General features: G+C 44.7%; 1 pseudogene; it reads left to right on the plus strand.

The window, feature by feature from the left end:
- The first annotated feature begins 6,469 nt into the window (after window positions 1-6,469).
- Window positions 6,470-7,667, plus strand: LOC103288050 (protein tyrosine phosphatase type IVA 1-like; annotated as a pseudogene).
- The last annotated feature ends 6,222 nt before the right edge of the window (window positions 7,668-13,889 follow it).

The following is a 13,889-nucleotide window of genomic DNA, read 5'->3' on the forward strand; positions in this document are numbered from 1 at the left end:
TGTCCTGATTCTTATAGAATTACTAGAGGCCTAGTGCATGAAAATTTGTGCACTGGGGTGGGGACCCTCAGCCCGGCCTGCCCCCTCTCACAGTCTGAGAGCCCTCAGGGGATGTCCTACTAACAGCTTAGGCCTGCTCCCCACAGGGCGCAGTCTCGCCTCCCTCTGCAGGAGGTGACCAGGCCAATCAGGGGAAGGCGCCACCCCTATCACCCTACTGCTGCTGTTGCCACTGCTGGCAGCCGCAGCTGCGAGGACTGAGCCCCGGGCCTCGCAGCTGCCATGGCTCAAGGCTGCCTGAGCCCTGGGCCTCGCAGCTGCTGGAGCTCATGGCTGCTGGAGCCCCTGGCTGCCTGAGCCCCGGCCAGCCCTCACAGCTGTGAGAGCCGCCCCGCTCTGCCGCGCCATGAGAGCCACTGCTCCCGGGCCAGGGGGAAGGACCGAGAGGTGCTCAATGCACCTCATAGTGACCGGTTGTTTGGTTGTTCTGGTTGTCACGGACACTGGCTTTTTATATATATATAGATTCCTCATTACTACCTTGTGGATGCTGAACTGGTTACAAGCCTGGGTAGGTGCTTTTTACCAAATAACACTTCTGTTTAGATTTGGAGTAAGACATTGAGTTGGCTTCCATTATTCTACTTTTTTAGCTCAGAGACTGTAGCTTTTTATTGCTTATACCATGCACATCTGGAAGATATTCTATAATGTCTGAGAATCACTGAACCGTGATTTTTTTTTTTTTTCTGAGAGAAGTGGAAGAGACTCAACACAGGTGGAAGTTATGCTTGTGGAAAACAAAAGTATCAAAAAGCAGTAGGAGGATGAAAGGACCAATAGGAGAGGACCTCCGAGTGTTTTAGGCAGAGTGTGGTAGTCGGAACTCTAAGGAATGGGGAAGTGGGGAAGAAGCAGTTTTTTCTTAGCACCCCTGTGTTAACGTTTTGCCAACTTTGTCCAACATACAAGATATCTTAGTTGCAAGAGAGAAAAACATAAAATTCGCAATTATTCCCCTGCCTACTCTATTACTGTCCATCTCCACCTGCCCCTCACCTGTCAGGGCTGCTCTTTACCTAAGATTAAAATTGGAAGTTTTAGAAAAGTGTCACTTGGGTTTGTTCAGGCCCTGTTTTGCAGGAAGCATGTCAAAGTGCCAGTCAACATGCTCCGCTTGACAGCCAGAAGGTACAAAGTGAGAAAAACACATGCATATTGGGAAACGGTTTTGTCACAAAATTGAAGTTCAAAGGTTGTGTGAATACTCACTGATAAATGTGATTTTGAAAGGCAGTTTGTAGCTTGCATTTGTCCTAGACCCAAAATGTTGTATGGAGAAACTCTTTGCATCATAAGGGGGTTGTAGTTACCCCAGATATTCCCCCGGTTATTCGAGCTGGTGTTGCCTCCTTGTACTAGGTTAGTTTCTATCTCCTAGTTCCTTCTGAGAGATCTTTGTTAGAAAGATACCTGTGGTCTGGCGGTAAAGTCTTCATAGGAGTGTTGATGCCCCTGCAGGCTGGAGGTTGAGGTGGTAAGAAAATCAGTTTGCAGTAGCTCCAGTCTCACACCCTACAAAATATCTGGCACCATGCAGCGAGCTAGGTCCTCTCTCTTCACATAAGATCTCTAAAGACCTAGCTTTCTTGGAGCTGCCAAGAAAGTATTTTCATCGGTCCACAGCTAACCCAGAGACAAATTTATTTGTATTCAATTCTGGTTGAAATGAATTGAAACCAATTAAAGCCAGTTTTCATAAGATTTAAAAGAAGGAAAGAAGGAAGGAAGAAAAGAAGGGTGGAAGGGAAAAGAGAGGAGGAAGGAAGGCTTTTTATAAAGACAATATTTCTCACAGAGACCAATGCATATTTGTACCTGAGCCTCAGAAGGCATTTGGGATCCAGGAGTTGGAAAGTCAGGAGACTCACTCTTTTTCTCTCATTTGCTTCATCATTTTTTAGTAGACTATGCTCTGAGTTCACATGTTATAAATACAGCCACCTGAAGAGACTGTCTTAAAATCTTAGTGCCAATCTCTTTGGCTCAGCTTGAATCATGTGTTAACTTCTGGCCCAATCATTGATGGCCCAAGAGGAGAGAAGAGAGTACATATTGCAAATATAGCTACTCCATGTAGTTCTCAGAAAGGGAAGAATGGTAGTAAGCAGGGCAGAAGTACTAAAAGTCACCTTGTGCTGTGTTATCATTTGGATGTGTTTACCCACCATCCTTGGCCCTACTTTTTCATTTACGAACTGTGTAGTATATACCTGTGGTGGGCATGATTATTATGAGTTAGTGCCACAGAGACACTAAGAAGAATCAGACATGTCCTATCAACTTGAGAAAATAGGACATTTTGAAATTAAAATAGAAATTATATTATACTAAATGCCCGGTGCATGAAAATTCATGCACTGGAGCGGGGTCTCTCAGGCCAGCCTGCCCTCTCTCATAGTCCAGGAGCTCTCAGGGGCAGCAGGCGACCTGGCGATCAGGGGAAGGCAACGCCCCCATCACACCTCTGCTGCTGCCACTGCTGGCAGCGCAAGCCTCGGCCTGGCCCTGGTTACCTGAGCCTCGGGTGGCCCTGGGTGGCTGGGCAGTTCCCATCCGAGGCTTGCCTGTGCCTCAGGCTGGCCCTGGGTGGCTGGGGGACTGAAGGGACTGGGGGACTCAGGAGGCAGGCACGCAGAGTGGCTGGACCCGCCTGGGGGCAGGCCCGGCCATGCCACGTGCCTGCCGCCCCTGCGGGGCTGAGGGGACTGGGCGCCGCCAACTTGTGGCCTGAGCGCTGCCATCTTTGAGGGTGTGGCAGTCAATTAGCATATTCCCTCCTTATTGGCTGTGGGCGCCGCCATCTTTGTGAGGGTGTGATGCTCAATTAGCATATTCCCTCTTTATTAGATAGGGTTAACATATAGATTATGATTTTACTCTTAATATATTGTGTTAATGAAATACTTATATATTAATCATATTAATAAAATGAAATTAGAAATGAAATTGCACTCCAAGGTATTCAGCAGAAATGACCATGGTAAAAACTAGCACAAGTCTGTTTGCAGAGGATGTGATTGGAGAATCACAGCATATCTTACAAGTCATCTGCAGAGCCTTCCTTTCAATTGAGGAATCCCTTTTACAATACTGGTGGCAGACGCAGTCCACCAGCCTCTGCGTGAGTGCATTAGGAATGCTTTGTGAGGCAGAGTGCCCTTTTCATTGCTGCACAATGTTAACTATTAGGCTCTTCTTCCTTGTAATAAAACAAAATGAGTCTCCTCATAATTTCTTATCATTGATTCTCCCTCTGAGCATCCATTACATGTGACAGCTTAGGCAATATATGAAAATGTATGATGGCTCCACCCATCCCCCCTTTCCTAACCCAAAGAGTTGACTATTTTCTACCCTACATTTTCCCAAATTCTACAATGTTACTTAGAAGACCTATTTAGATTCCTCTTGAACTCATTCCCCTCATCTGAATCTTTTATCTATAGACTTCTTAAATAAAAGGGAGCCAGACCTGGGCACTATATAAGGCTTGAATGTGTAGATTATAGAGATGATTCAATGTGCTATTTCTATGATTGTGGGTAAGAAAGATGGCTTTTGGAGATGGTGGGCCTGCATCTTCAGGAAATCAGGGTGTTTGTGTGTTTTTATTAAATCAGACTTCTGCCCAACTAATAGCTAACCCTATACTATCTGATGAAATGCTGTTTGTAGACCACTTGTATCCAAATTAATGGAGACTGTTTATTAAAACATAAAGAATGATGTTCTCCTGATGTTTCTTACATATGCTGAAATTTCAGAATTATCAATATGGTAATAAAGAATACAGGGTTTCCCAACTTCAAGCTGTGTGACTGTGGGCAATTTACTTGCCTTCTCATCTGTAAAATGAGGATAACTCTTTAGAGGATGGCTTACTAAAATGATAATATATGTGTAGTAGACACTGTTGCTTATCTCAATTGCCATTTCCTAGCCCATCCTTGTTTGAGTAGGGTGGTTACCATTCCATGTGTTCAAGGAAGGTGAGCTAGGGGTGAATTACGATTGGTTTATGTGTGGGTAAGTGAATTGATCCTGGACAACGAAATGTGAGGAAAACCTATAGGGACCTTCTGGGTAGGATTTCCCCAACCAATAGAAAGAGACATGTAGGAAGTGTTGAAGTCTCTGTGTGGCACCTGGAATCACTGCAGCCATTGTGAAAACACCAAGGGAGATGCTGCCCACGTGTTTGGAATGGCAGAGTTGAAGGATGGGTCCTCTATGATGTTGTTATGCTGCTCAATCAACCAACTCTTGGACCACCCACTCCTCACCAATTGTTATAAGATAGGAGACCCCTAATGTTTAAGCCTGTTTTAATTAAGTTCTCCTACTAGCAACTGAAAGCATTCTAATGGGCATGGCATGTAATGTCCTTAGCATAGTGCCTAAAGCATAATATTTGCATAACAAATGGCAGCTATCATTATTTTGTTATTATTATTAACAGAAATATTGGTCTTCTTGTCTATTAAATTTAGGACAGGGATTATAGTGCCAATCCTATTATAAGACACATCTCAAAAATATTTGCTGAAAGTTTGCAGTAATTGTCCCTGGTTTCCACTATTTATTTATTTATTTATTTATTATTGGAATCATGTGGTTCCATGTATATCAGAGCTCCTTCCTAGCCTTGACGTTTTCACAAATTTGACAACATTTTCAGCCTTTTTGCCCTAGCCAGTTTGGTTCAGTGGATAGAGCATCTGCCTGCAGACTGAAGGGTCCCAGGTTTGATTCTGGCCAAGGGCACATGCCTGGGTTGCAGGCTTGATCCCCAGGAGAGGACATGCAGGAGGCAGCTGATCAAATGATTCTCTCTCATCATTGATGTTTCTATCTCTCTATCCCACTCCCTTCCTCTCTGAAATAATAAATATATATATTTTTTAAAAAGATGGTTATACTCTAGCCAGTTTGGCTCAGTGGATAGAGCATCTGCCTGCAGACTGAAGGGTCCCCAGGTTTGATTCCAGGTCAAGGGCACATGCCTGGGTTGTGGACTTGATCCCCAGTAGGGGGCCATGCAGGAGGCAGCTGATCAATGATTCTCTCTCATTATTGATGCTTCTAAATCTCCCTCTCCCTTCCTTTCTGAACTCAATAAAAATATATTTTAAAAGATGGTTATGATTTGAATAGAAAGACATAGGTTTCTATGTTGGTGGTCAGAACACATCATGACAGAATTATTCTAGGGAACAATACTAATTTCATGATTTGTCCTGGGTGATCCCACATTAAGCATTGTAAAGGCATTTGGAGGGCAGCTTGTGCATGTAAGGAGTTGGAAATTCTTCCTGTAAATTCCTGGAGGTTTTTGTTGGTGAGGTATCTGAGACAGGTAGTTGAAGTTAGATGCCCTGCCCAAGGTCATTCAATGGTGGTATGACCACAGAGGGATTAGCATTCACAGTCACAGTGTCTGGAATTCCTGTGCGTGACTAGACTCTGCTATATGATGTTACTTGGGGGTAACTGTAATTATTGTGGCAATAATATCTTTAGAGAACAAGGGGAAGGACAATGGTGGAGTCAAAGTCTGTGTCATTTCTGCTGAATTTACTTAAAAGTATCTTTCTAGAATTTTATGACATGAGAGCTGCAAACATATGGCAAAATTGTAGACTGCATTCTTTTTTTTTTTTTTTACTTTCTCTGCTTTTTAAAAAAAATCTTTATTGTTGAAAGTATTACATCCTCCTTTCCCCCTCATTAACCTCTTGACTGCATTCTCTTTTAGCTCCATTGCTTAATTTTCTCTAAAAAAAATATATTTTATTGATTTTTTACAGAGAGGAAGGGAGAGGGATAGAGAGCTAGAAACATCGATGAAAGAGAAACATCGATCAGCTGCCTCCTGCACACCTCCTACTGGGAATGTGCCCGCAACCAAGGTACATGCCCTTGACCGGAATCGAACCCGGGACCTTTCAGTCTGCAGGCCAACGCTCTATCCACTGAGCCAAACCAGTTAGGGCTCCATTGCTTAATTTTCATTTATTCTACTGTCTAGTTGTATCCCAAAGTCCTGTATTTCTTTTGAATTCCTAGCGGATGTGCCAGGCCAGTGCTTTCTTTTATGGCTGGTTTATCAAGCTATATTTGTTCAGTATATAAAGAGGCTGACTCCTTTTTGCCTCCAGAAACTAGTGTTATTACTTGGAATATACTTGTTATGTATGAAACATGTGTTATTGGATTGAAGAATTGCTGCTTCTTGTTAGGAGATTCATTTCATTCCCATTACTCCCAACTTCATACTCACAGCACTGAGAATTTCAAGTGGAGCATGTTGAGGTAGACTCCATTTCTTCGCATCACTTATGTATTTAATTTTTAAATTGTTTCGTAACCCTATTGAGTGTTTTGTAACTAAATTAACAAGGTTTGAATGAACTGCCCAGCTCCTATGGAAATCAAGTACAAGAACATGAGATTTTTTATTACACACAATCCAACCAATGCTACCTTAAACAATTTTATAGAGGAACTTAAGTACAGAGTTAGCACAATAGTGAGAATATGTGAAGCAACTTAGGATACTACCCTTGTGGAGAAAGAAGGCATCTGTGTTCTTGACTGGCCTTTTGATGATGGCGCACCACCAACCAATCAGACTGCTGATAGCTGGTAAAGTCTTATAAAAATTAAGTTTTGTACCAGCTGGTGTTGCTCAGTGGTTGAACCATCAACCCATGAACTAAGAGGTCGTGATTTGATTCTTGGTCAGGGCACATGCCTGGATTGTGGGCTAGATCCTCAATAGGGGGTGTGCAGGAGGCAGCCAATCAATGTTTTCCTATCATCTATGTGTTTTATATATATATATATATATATATATATATATATATATATATATATAATTGATTTTACAGAGAGGAAGGGAGAGGGATAGAGAGTTAGAAACATCGATGAGAGAGAAACATCGATCAGCTGCCTCCTGCACACCTCCTACCGGGGATGTGCCCGCAACCAAGGTACATGCCCTTGATTAGAATCGAACCTGGGACCTTTCAGTCCACAGGCCGATGCTCTATCCACTGAGCCAAACCAGTTAGGGCCCTATCATCTATGTTTCTATCTCTCTCTCTCCCTTCACTCTCTCTCTAAAAAAATCAATACAAACATATATTTTATCATTTCATTGTATTTATTTATTTTTAATACATTTTTATTGATTTCAGAGAGGAAAGAAGAGGGGGGGAGAGAGAGAGAGACATTGATGATAGGAAAACATTGATTGGCTACCTCCTATTGGGGACCTAGCCCACAATCCAGGCATGTGTCCTGACCGAGAATTAAACCACGACCTTCTATAAAAACATATTTTTAAAAAGTTAAGTTTCGTGAAGAACCTGCTTGTTGTATTGCAGTTCGTTGTGTTGCAGGCCTTGGGAGAGCTCCAGTGCTTGCTGCCCTGGCATTAATCAAAGGTGGATGAAATATGAGAGGCAGTACAGTTCATAAGACAAAAGCAGCATGGAGCTTTTAACAGCAAGCAACTTCTGTGTTTGGAGAAGTATTGTCTTAAAACGTGGCTGCGCTTCAAAGACTCCAACGGTCATAGAAACAACTGTTGGGTTCAGTAAAACAGGGGTGCCTGATGCCATTGCCTTGGAAGTGGAACTTGAGACGGGATCTAATTTGTCATACATATTAGCCAACATGTTGGCTTGGTGAATAAATCGAATGAAGCGCCCATAGGAGTACTGAAATGCAGTTTTACCAGGCCACGAGTTTGACAGAACTGCAACCTCTATGTTTGGGTTACGATTCACCTATTTTGACACTTAACAGAAGATTCTTACTGTTCAGCATTTAAAATGTGCTTATCATTTGTACCAATTGACTTTTCCTGAAATCATGCGGTATTGAGTTAGTCTATTCCAATGCCAGAATCTTATCAATATATAAGAAATTTAGAAAGATTAGATGCCAAAATACTCAACATAATATTTGTAAATTTTTAGTATCATACAGAACTAAAATCCCAGGAACTCTCAACACTCTCGACCTTATGTGGTTTAGCCCTTCAGTCATTTCAAACATAAAAAGTAGGGCTGATATGGTTATGTGCCTGCTCACTGCATGTTCCCATCTCCCACATTCATGCAAGTATACATCAGGTTTGCTCAGCTTTTTTTTTTTTTTTTACATCAAGTCTCAGAGATTACTTAATGTCTTTCTATAAATCTCATTTTGTACTTTTATAGAAAGCCTCTATTTTGAAAATCTGCATTGTACAGAAACACATGTCTTTAATGTCTCCAGACAAAAAGCCATATGGTTAATTTTAATGTTTGCACTTGGGGTGCAACCTACAGGGAGGCCCTGAGAAAAGAATGGGAGGGGCTATAAAGCATTTTTAGCAAAATGTGGCCTTTGTCTTGTGCAGAACATATAGAATATGCTCTTTAATATAACTAATATTTTAAAAGATGGAAATGCTTTATTATTGTAGCTAAAACAATTCTTAATCATAAAAATTCTGAAATTCTGGTATTTTTTAAATACTTTCTGAAGTTGCTTACTAACTTATTTTTGTTTGAACTGAAATTTTTTTCCCTTCCTACCCTCTCTTGCAAATAAAAAAAAAGTGAATTTTGCTAATGAATTGAGCACACATTTAATATTTATATGCCATTGAGCTGTGATAACATAATATTTGGATACTTGAAAATTCGTTTTATTATTATTAATTGATACAATGGTAATGTGTATTAATCTTAGTTCAACCATATATCTATACTGTCTGGGAATGTGTGGTTATAGATATGTGGAAGAAATTTTTGCCAGTATTCACCAACTTGTAAAAATCTAGTTTGAGAGCTAAACATCTAAGTAAATGAGATGAATTTATCATTAAAAACAGCTGAGGAAGTTCATGCTACTATGGAAGTTTTACAGATGAGGAAAGTGGGGATCAAGGTCACACAGTTAAAAACAAACAGCTGGAATTAGAAGCCAGGTCCATTGGAATCTAGAGCTGTTGATTGATTTAAATTAAAAATAGGGAAAACTATATAATTTTATTAACCAATGTCACCCCAATAAATTTAATTAAAATAAAATGAAATAAAATTTTATAGAGAGGGGATGGAATTCTGATGTGTTTAGTTATATAGAGAAATAATTTGGGGCCTAAGGCCCAGATCACAGAGGGCAGTGTTGGGAGTGGAGTCATCTGGGTCAGCTGTGGAGGTAGCAAGGGCACTGAATTCCAGGAAAAGCAATCAATAGAAATCAAGATGGTTGCTTATTATGCAATATTGCCTTGAGTTGGCTGCACTTCAGGATATCTACCCAAAATATGTTTGGTTTGGAAAGCGACATGGCACCACCCACCAGCCAGTTAGAAATGCTAGCTAGGGGTGCAGGTCTTCAGAAGAGAATCCTTTAATTCACAACAAGGATTGTGCTTGTGAATTCTGGGTCATGGGAGAAGCAGCCTCATTCAGTGTTGACTGATGTCGTATAGGGAGGGGTTTAGAGCATAGGCTATGGATTTAGATTTGGTCTCTCTAGTCCCAGGGCACTGGTTATCAAATATGTGGCCTTCATCCAGTTTCCTTCATCTCTAAATTCTCTGAAATAGGATAATGAGAGCACTTACCTCATAGCCTTGCTGTGAGGGTTCAATGGGATGATGCATGTAACACATGGGCACAGAGCCAGGGCACTCAGTAAATGCCTGTTCACAGCTGTCATCATCATCATCAGCGCTGTTACTCTGGTGGCTCCATGTGATGAATCATGAGGACAGGGCTCCGTATATTCACTTCCTCTATCGATCTGCATTCCGACTTTCTTCAGAAGGCCACACAAGTTTTCTGGACTTTCATGTCATGATAGAAAGTCAACAAGAGAGTGTGCATCCCATGCACTCCTGTGCCACATAGGAAATGGGCAGAGATGAAGGGAGAATGCCTGCCCCCATCCTCGGCTGTGTGCTGTAGTCACTCATGATGCTTTTGTGAAAGTAGATGGGTCTCTGAGCCAGGTCGAAGCCAAAATGCCATGTTCTTAAAAGTGACTACAGAAGTCCTTTGTCTTACTTGTGCCCATGGGATTTTAATTTACGAAGGTGACTGAGAGAAGCCAATACTATTGAAAGAAGAATTTATTACTTACAATTCTGGAGATGAGTGGGTGTGCCACATCACACAGGGCCACATGGGGAGCACCAAGTTTGGTCAGGAGGCAGAAAGGAACACGAGGAAAGTGCAGGCCAATACCTTTATTGGGTTTTCTGCAGAAAAGGCAAGGCAGAGAAGAATAAACAGCTAAAATTGATTAGTTTCAATAATTCTGGCTGGCTTTGGGTTACAGGAGTGGTCTCTAGTTGCTTGGTACCTGGCCTTGGGATGCTTCAGAGCAGAGGAATCAGGCTTGGCACATGAGAGTTAGATAAAGGAGGTGGTTGAGGGATATGGGCTCAGGATTGGTTGGTTTGTATATGAAAGTTGTGTTCATGGGTAAAATGTTATCTTTAGGAATTAGCTGGCCCTGGAAGGGGCCCTCTCTCCCCAGATCTGTAAGGTCCCCAAAATGTCAAAACATAAGACACAGAAAATAAAAAAAAAAACATGATTAATGCACCCATTTATCTGGTCCCTACTATCATTCCCTGGTTCTCCAAACTTCAAGTTTCTCTGAAAAAATAGATGAAGTCATAGGCATCAAGGTCAAGTGCACATGTTAAGCAGTTTTTGGTTGAAAAGCAAGACTTATTTGCTCCGGTGGACAATGCAAAAATAGCCTTGAATTATCTGTCAGGTTCTGTAGTATCACACAGTTTACAATCGTTTACAGTCTATGCAGAGAAAAGAAAAAGAAAGACAATGACAATGAAAAGACTTGGGGAAAACACCTAGTGTGGCTTACTGTGTCTTTTGGTGATGCTATCATGCAACCAGCAAATTCCCATCAGTCCTGCAGCTGTCTGTTGCTGATTTAGAATTTGTTTGCCATTTTAGAAAGGAATCCTACCTTATAATAGAGAAACATGCGAATTGACCGCACCTCCGCTATGCCCATGATTGGGCCTGCCAGAGGCTGGGGGCGGGACTCCGGGTGGCCTATCCGGCCGTTGGGAAGACCAAGATGGCTGCCCGCAATCCTGTAAGTTCCAGGGGTCCGCAGGGCGATCGCCACCCGGGGTGTGTGTCCGGGCCGAGCCCGGCGCTCCGCGGGTGTCCCGGGGGCGATCGCCACCCGGGGGGGGGGGGTGTGTCCGGGCCGGGCCCGGCGCTCCGCCTCCGCGGGTGTCCCGGGGGCCATCGCCACACGGGGGGGGGGGGGGGCGTCTTCGGGCCCAGCCAGGTGCTCCCTGGGGGTCCCTGGGCAATCGCCACCCTGGCCTAAATGGCTGGTGCTGAGAGGGATCAATGGGGCCGGCGGAAGGAGCGGGTGGTAGTTGACCACCAAGGGCATCTGCAGCAGCCGGATGCAGAGCTCGGGTCCGTGTTCTCCAGGTTGGCCTCCGTGGGGTCCGCGTTGCACCCATAGTGGCCGAGTGGGGATGCTGCATGAGGCCAGCTTCTCAAGCCAGGCTGCGGAGGGAGGGAGGGCCTCTGGGCTGGGAGCACTCCCCCACCCCAGTGGACAGGGCACAGAGAGCGAGCAGCAGAGAGCTACTAGGGGTGGTGGGTGTGGTGGCCTGGCTTCCAAGAGGCTGGCTTCAGCTGCTGTGGCCTGCGCTGAGGTGGCTGGTGGTGGGGGCAACTGCGGGGGGCGCATCCGAGGCTGGGGCACTGGGAGACGTGGGACTGCAGTCCAGAAAGCGAGGCTCCAGAGGATCTGGTCACCGACCCCCGGCATTGAAGCCGCCTCCTACAAGATGTATCCTAGCCTAGGTGTGTGGGAAGCAGGTTCAGGAACCTCTCCCTTTGCGGCGCCAGAGCCCAGGCCTGCCAGCGCCCCAGAGGAGACCCCCGCCAGGATTGGGGGCTTGACCAGTCTCCAAACCAGAGCGGCCATTAGCCCAGGCCTGCCAGCACCCCAGAGGAGACTCCCACCAGGATCGGGGGTGTGACCGGCCTCCAAACCGCCAGTGACCCTAACCCAGGCCTGCCAGCGCCCCAGAGGAGATCCCCACCTGGATCGGGGCGTGACCAGTCTCCAAACCAGAGCGGCCATTAGCCCAGGCCTGCCAGCACCCCAGAGGAGACCCCCTGCCAGGATCGGGGGTGTGACCGGCCTCCAAACCGCCCGCAGCCCTAGCCCAGGCCTGCCAGCACCCCAGAGGAGACCCCTGCCAGGATTGGGGTCATGGCCAGCCTTCAAACTGTGGCGGCCCCTAGCCCAAGGTGGCCTCCTGGCTGAGGACGCCTGAGTCTGTTCTTGACCTAGGGCCGGGCTCTCCCCGCAAGGGACTCAGAAGCCGCCAGAGTCTAACTGCCAGTCTCTGGGAGTGCATCCACTGTCCACCAAAAAGTAGGGCCATCAAACCATTCAGTCTCAGTGCAGGCACAGGTCCGTGGCTGACGGGGTGGAGGCCAGACCAAAACAAAACAGCAGAAACACCCTGCCCACCTGGGCGGGTACTGCTGTAGTCCACATGGCCTGGGCAGTGTAGAAAGCGCTACCTTCTCCCAGGTCCTGTGCTGGCACCGCCGCCTCGCTCACCCTCAAGCCCCCCTGAGTCCTGACAGCAAAGTGTGTGGGGCATTCTGCAGGAGTTGTGCCGTTCTGGGTGCTTTTGCCCAAAGACACAATTTGGGATGAATTCAGAGCCACATCTCATTTCCCATGAGACTGGAAGAACCATGTAAAAGGATTTTGACAAAAGCTTTCCACATCTCTGTTTATTCTTTTGAATCCATAAAACGACCTTATAAAAAGCATCCGGGCCACCTAAGAAAGAATGCACTTTCTGGCCAGAGCACGCAGGATTCTTTTGCCCAACAGGTTAAAGGGAGCAGAGCTGGCACAGTGGGAATGGCCCTGGTGCCCTATGAGGAGACCGGGGGAATGGGGTTGCCGAAATTCCATAAGCCTCTTGCCACCTTCTCCTTTGCAAACCACACCATCCAGATCCACCAGGACTGGAGGCAACGGGGAATCACAGCCGTGATTTGGGACATGGTAAGCAAATCTTGAAGGGCCTCTGAAAACATCTGCAACTGATTATAAGACTGGTCTTTATTTAAAAAGAAATAAAAGAACAGCTTTGTTGAGATATAACCCATATACTGTACATGTCACCTAAAGTGTACAATGAACTGGTTTTTTAAAGTAAATTCAGAGTGGTACAGCCATCACCATGCTCAATTTTTAAATATCTTCATGACCCATCCCCTCCAAAAAAAACTTCTACCCACTGGAATCACTTTCCTGATCATCTTCCCCAAAATAGATTGCACTTTAAAGGTGGGTAAAGGAAAGTTGAGGGAAGTTAAAACACTGCACAAAGGATATTGTAAGATGACAAAGCCCAAAGTGAAGATCATGTGTTTTCTTTAAAATATATATATATTTTTAAAATTTCAGAAAGGGAGAGGGAGAGAGAGAAAGAAACATCAATGATAAGAATCACTGATCAGCCGAAACCGGTTTGGCTCAGTGGATAAAGCGTCGGTCTGTGCACTGGAAGGTCCCAGGTTCGATTCTGGTTAAGGGCATGTACATTGGTTGCGGGCACATACCCCGGTGGGGGGTGTGCAGGAAGCAGCTGGTAGATGTTTCTCTCTCATCGATGTTTCTAGCTCTCTATCCCTCTCCCTTCCTCTCTGTGAAAAATCAATAAAATATATTTTTAAAAAAAAGAATCACTGATCAGCTGCCGCCCACAGGCCCCTTACTGGGGATTG

Source organism: Eptesicus fuscus, chromosome 7 (genome assembly GCF_027574615.1).
Source record: "Eptesicus fuscus isolate TK198812 chromosome 7, DD_ASM_mEF_20220401, whole genome shotgun sequence".
NCBI lineage: Eukaryota > Metazoa > Chordata > Mammalia > Chiroptera > Vespertilionidae > Eptesicus > Eptesicus fuscus.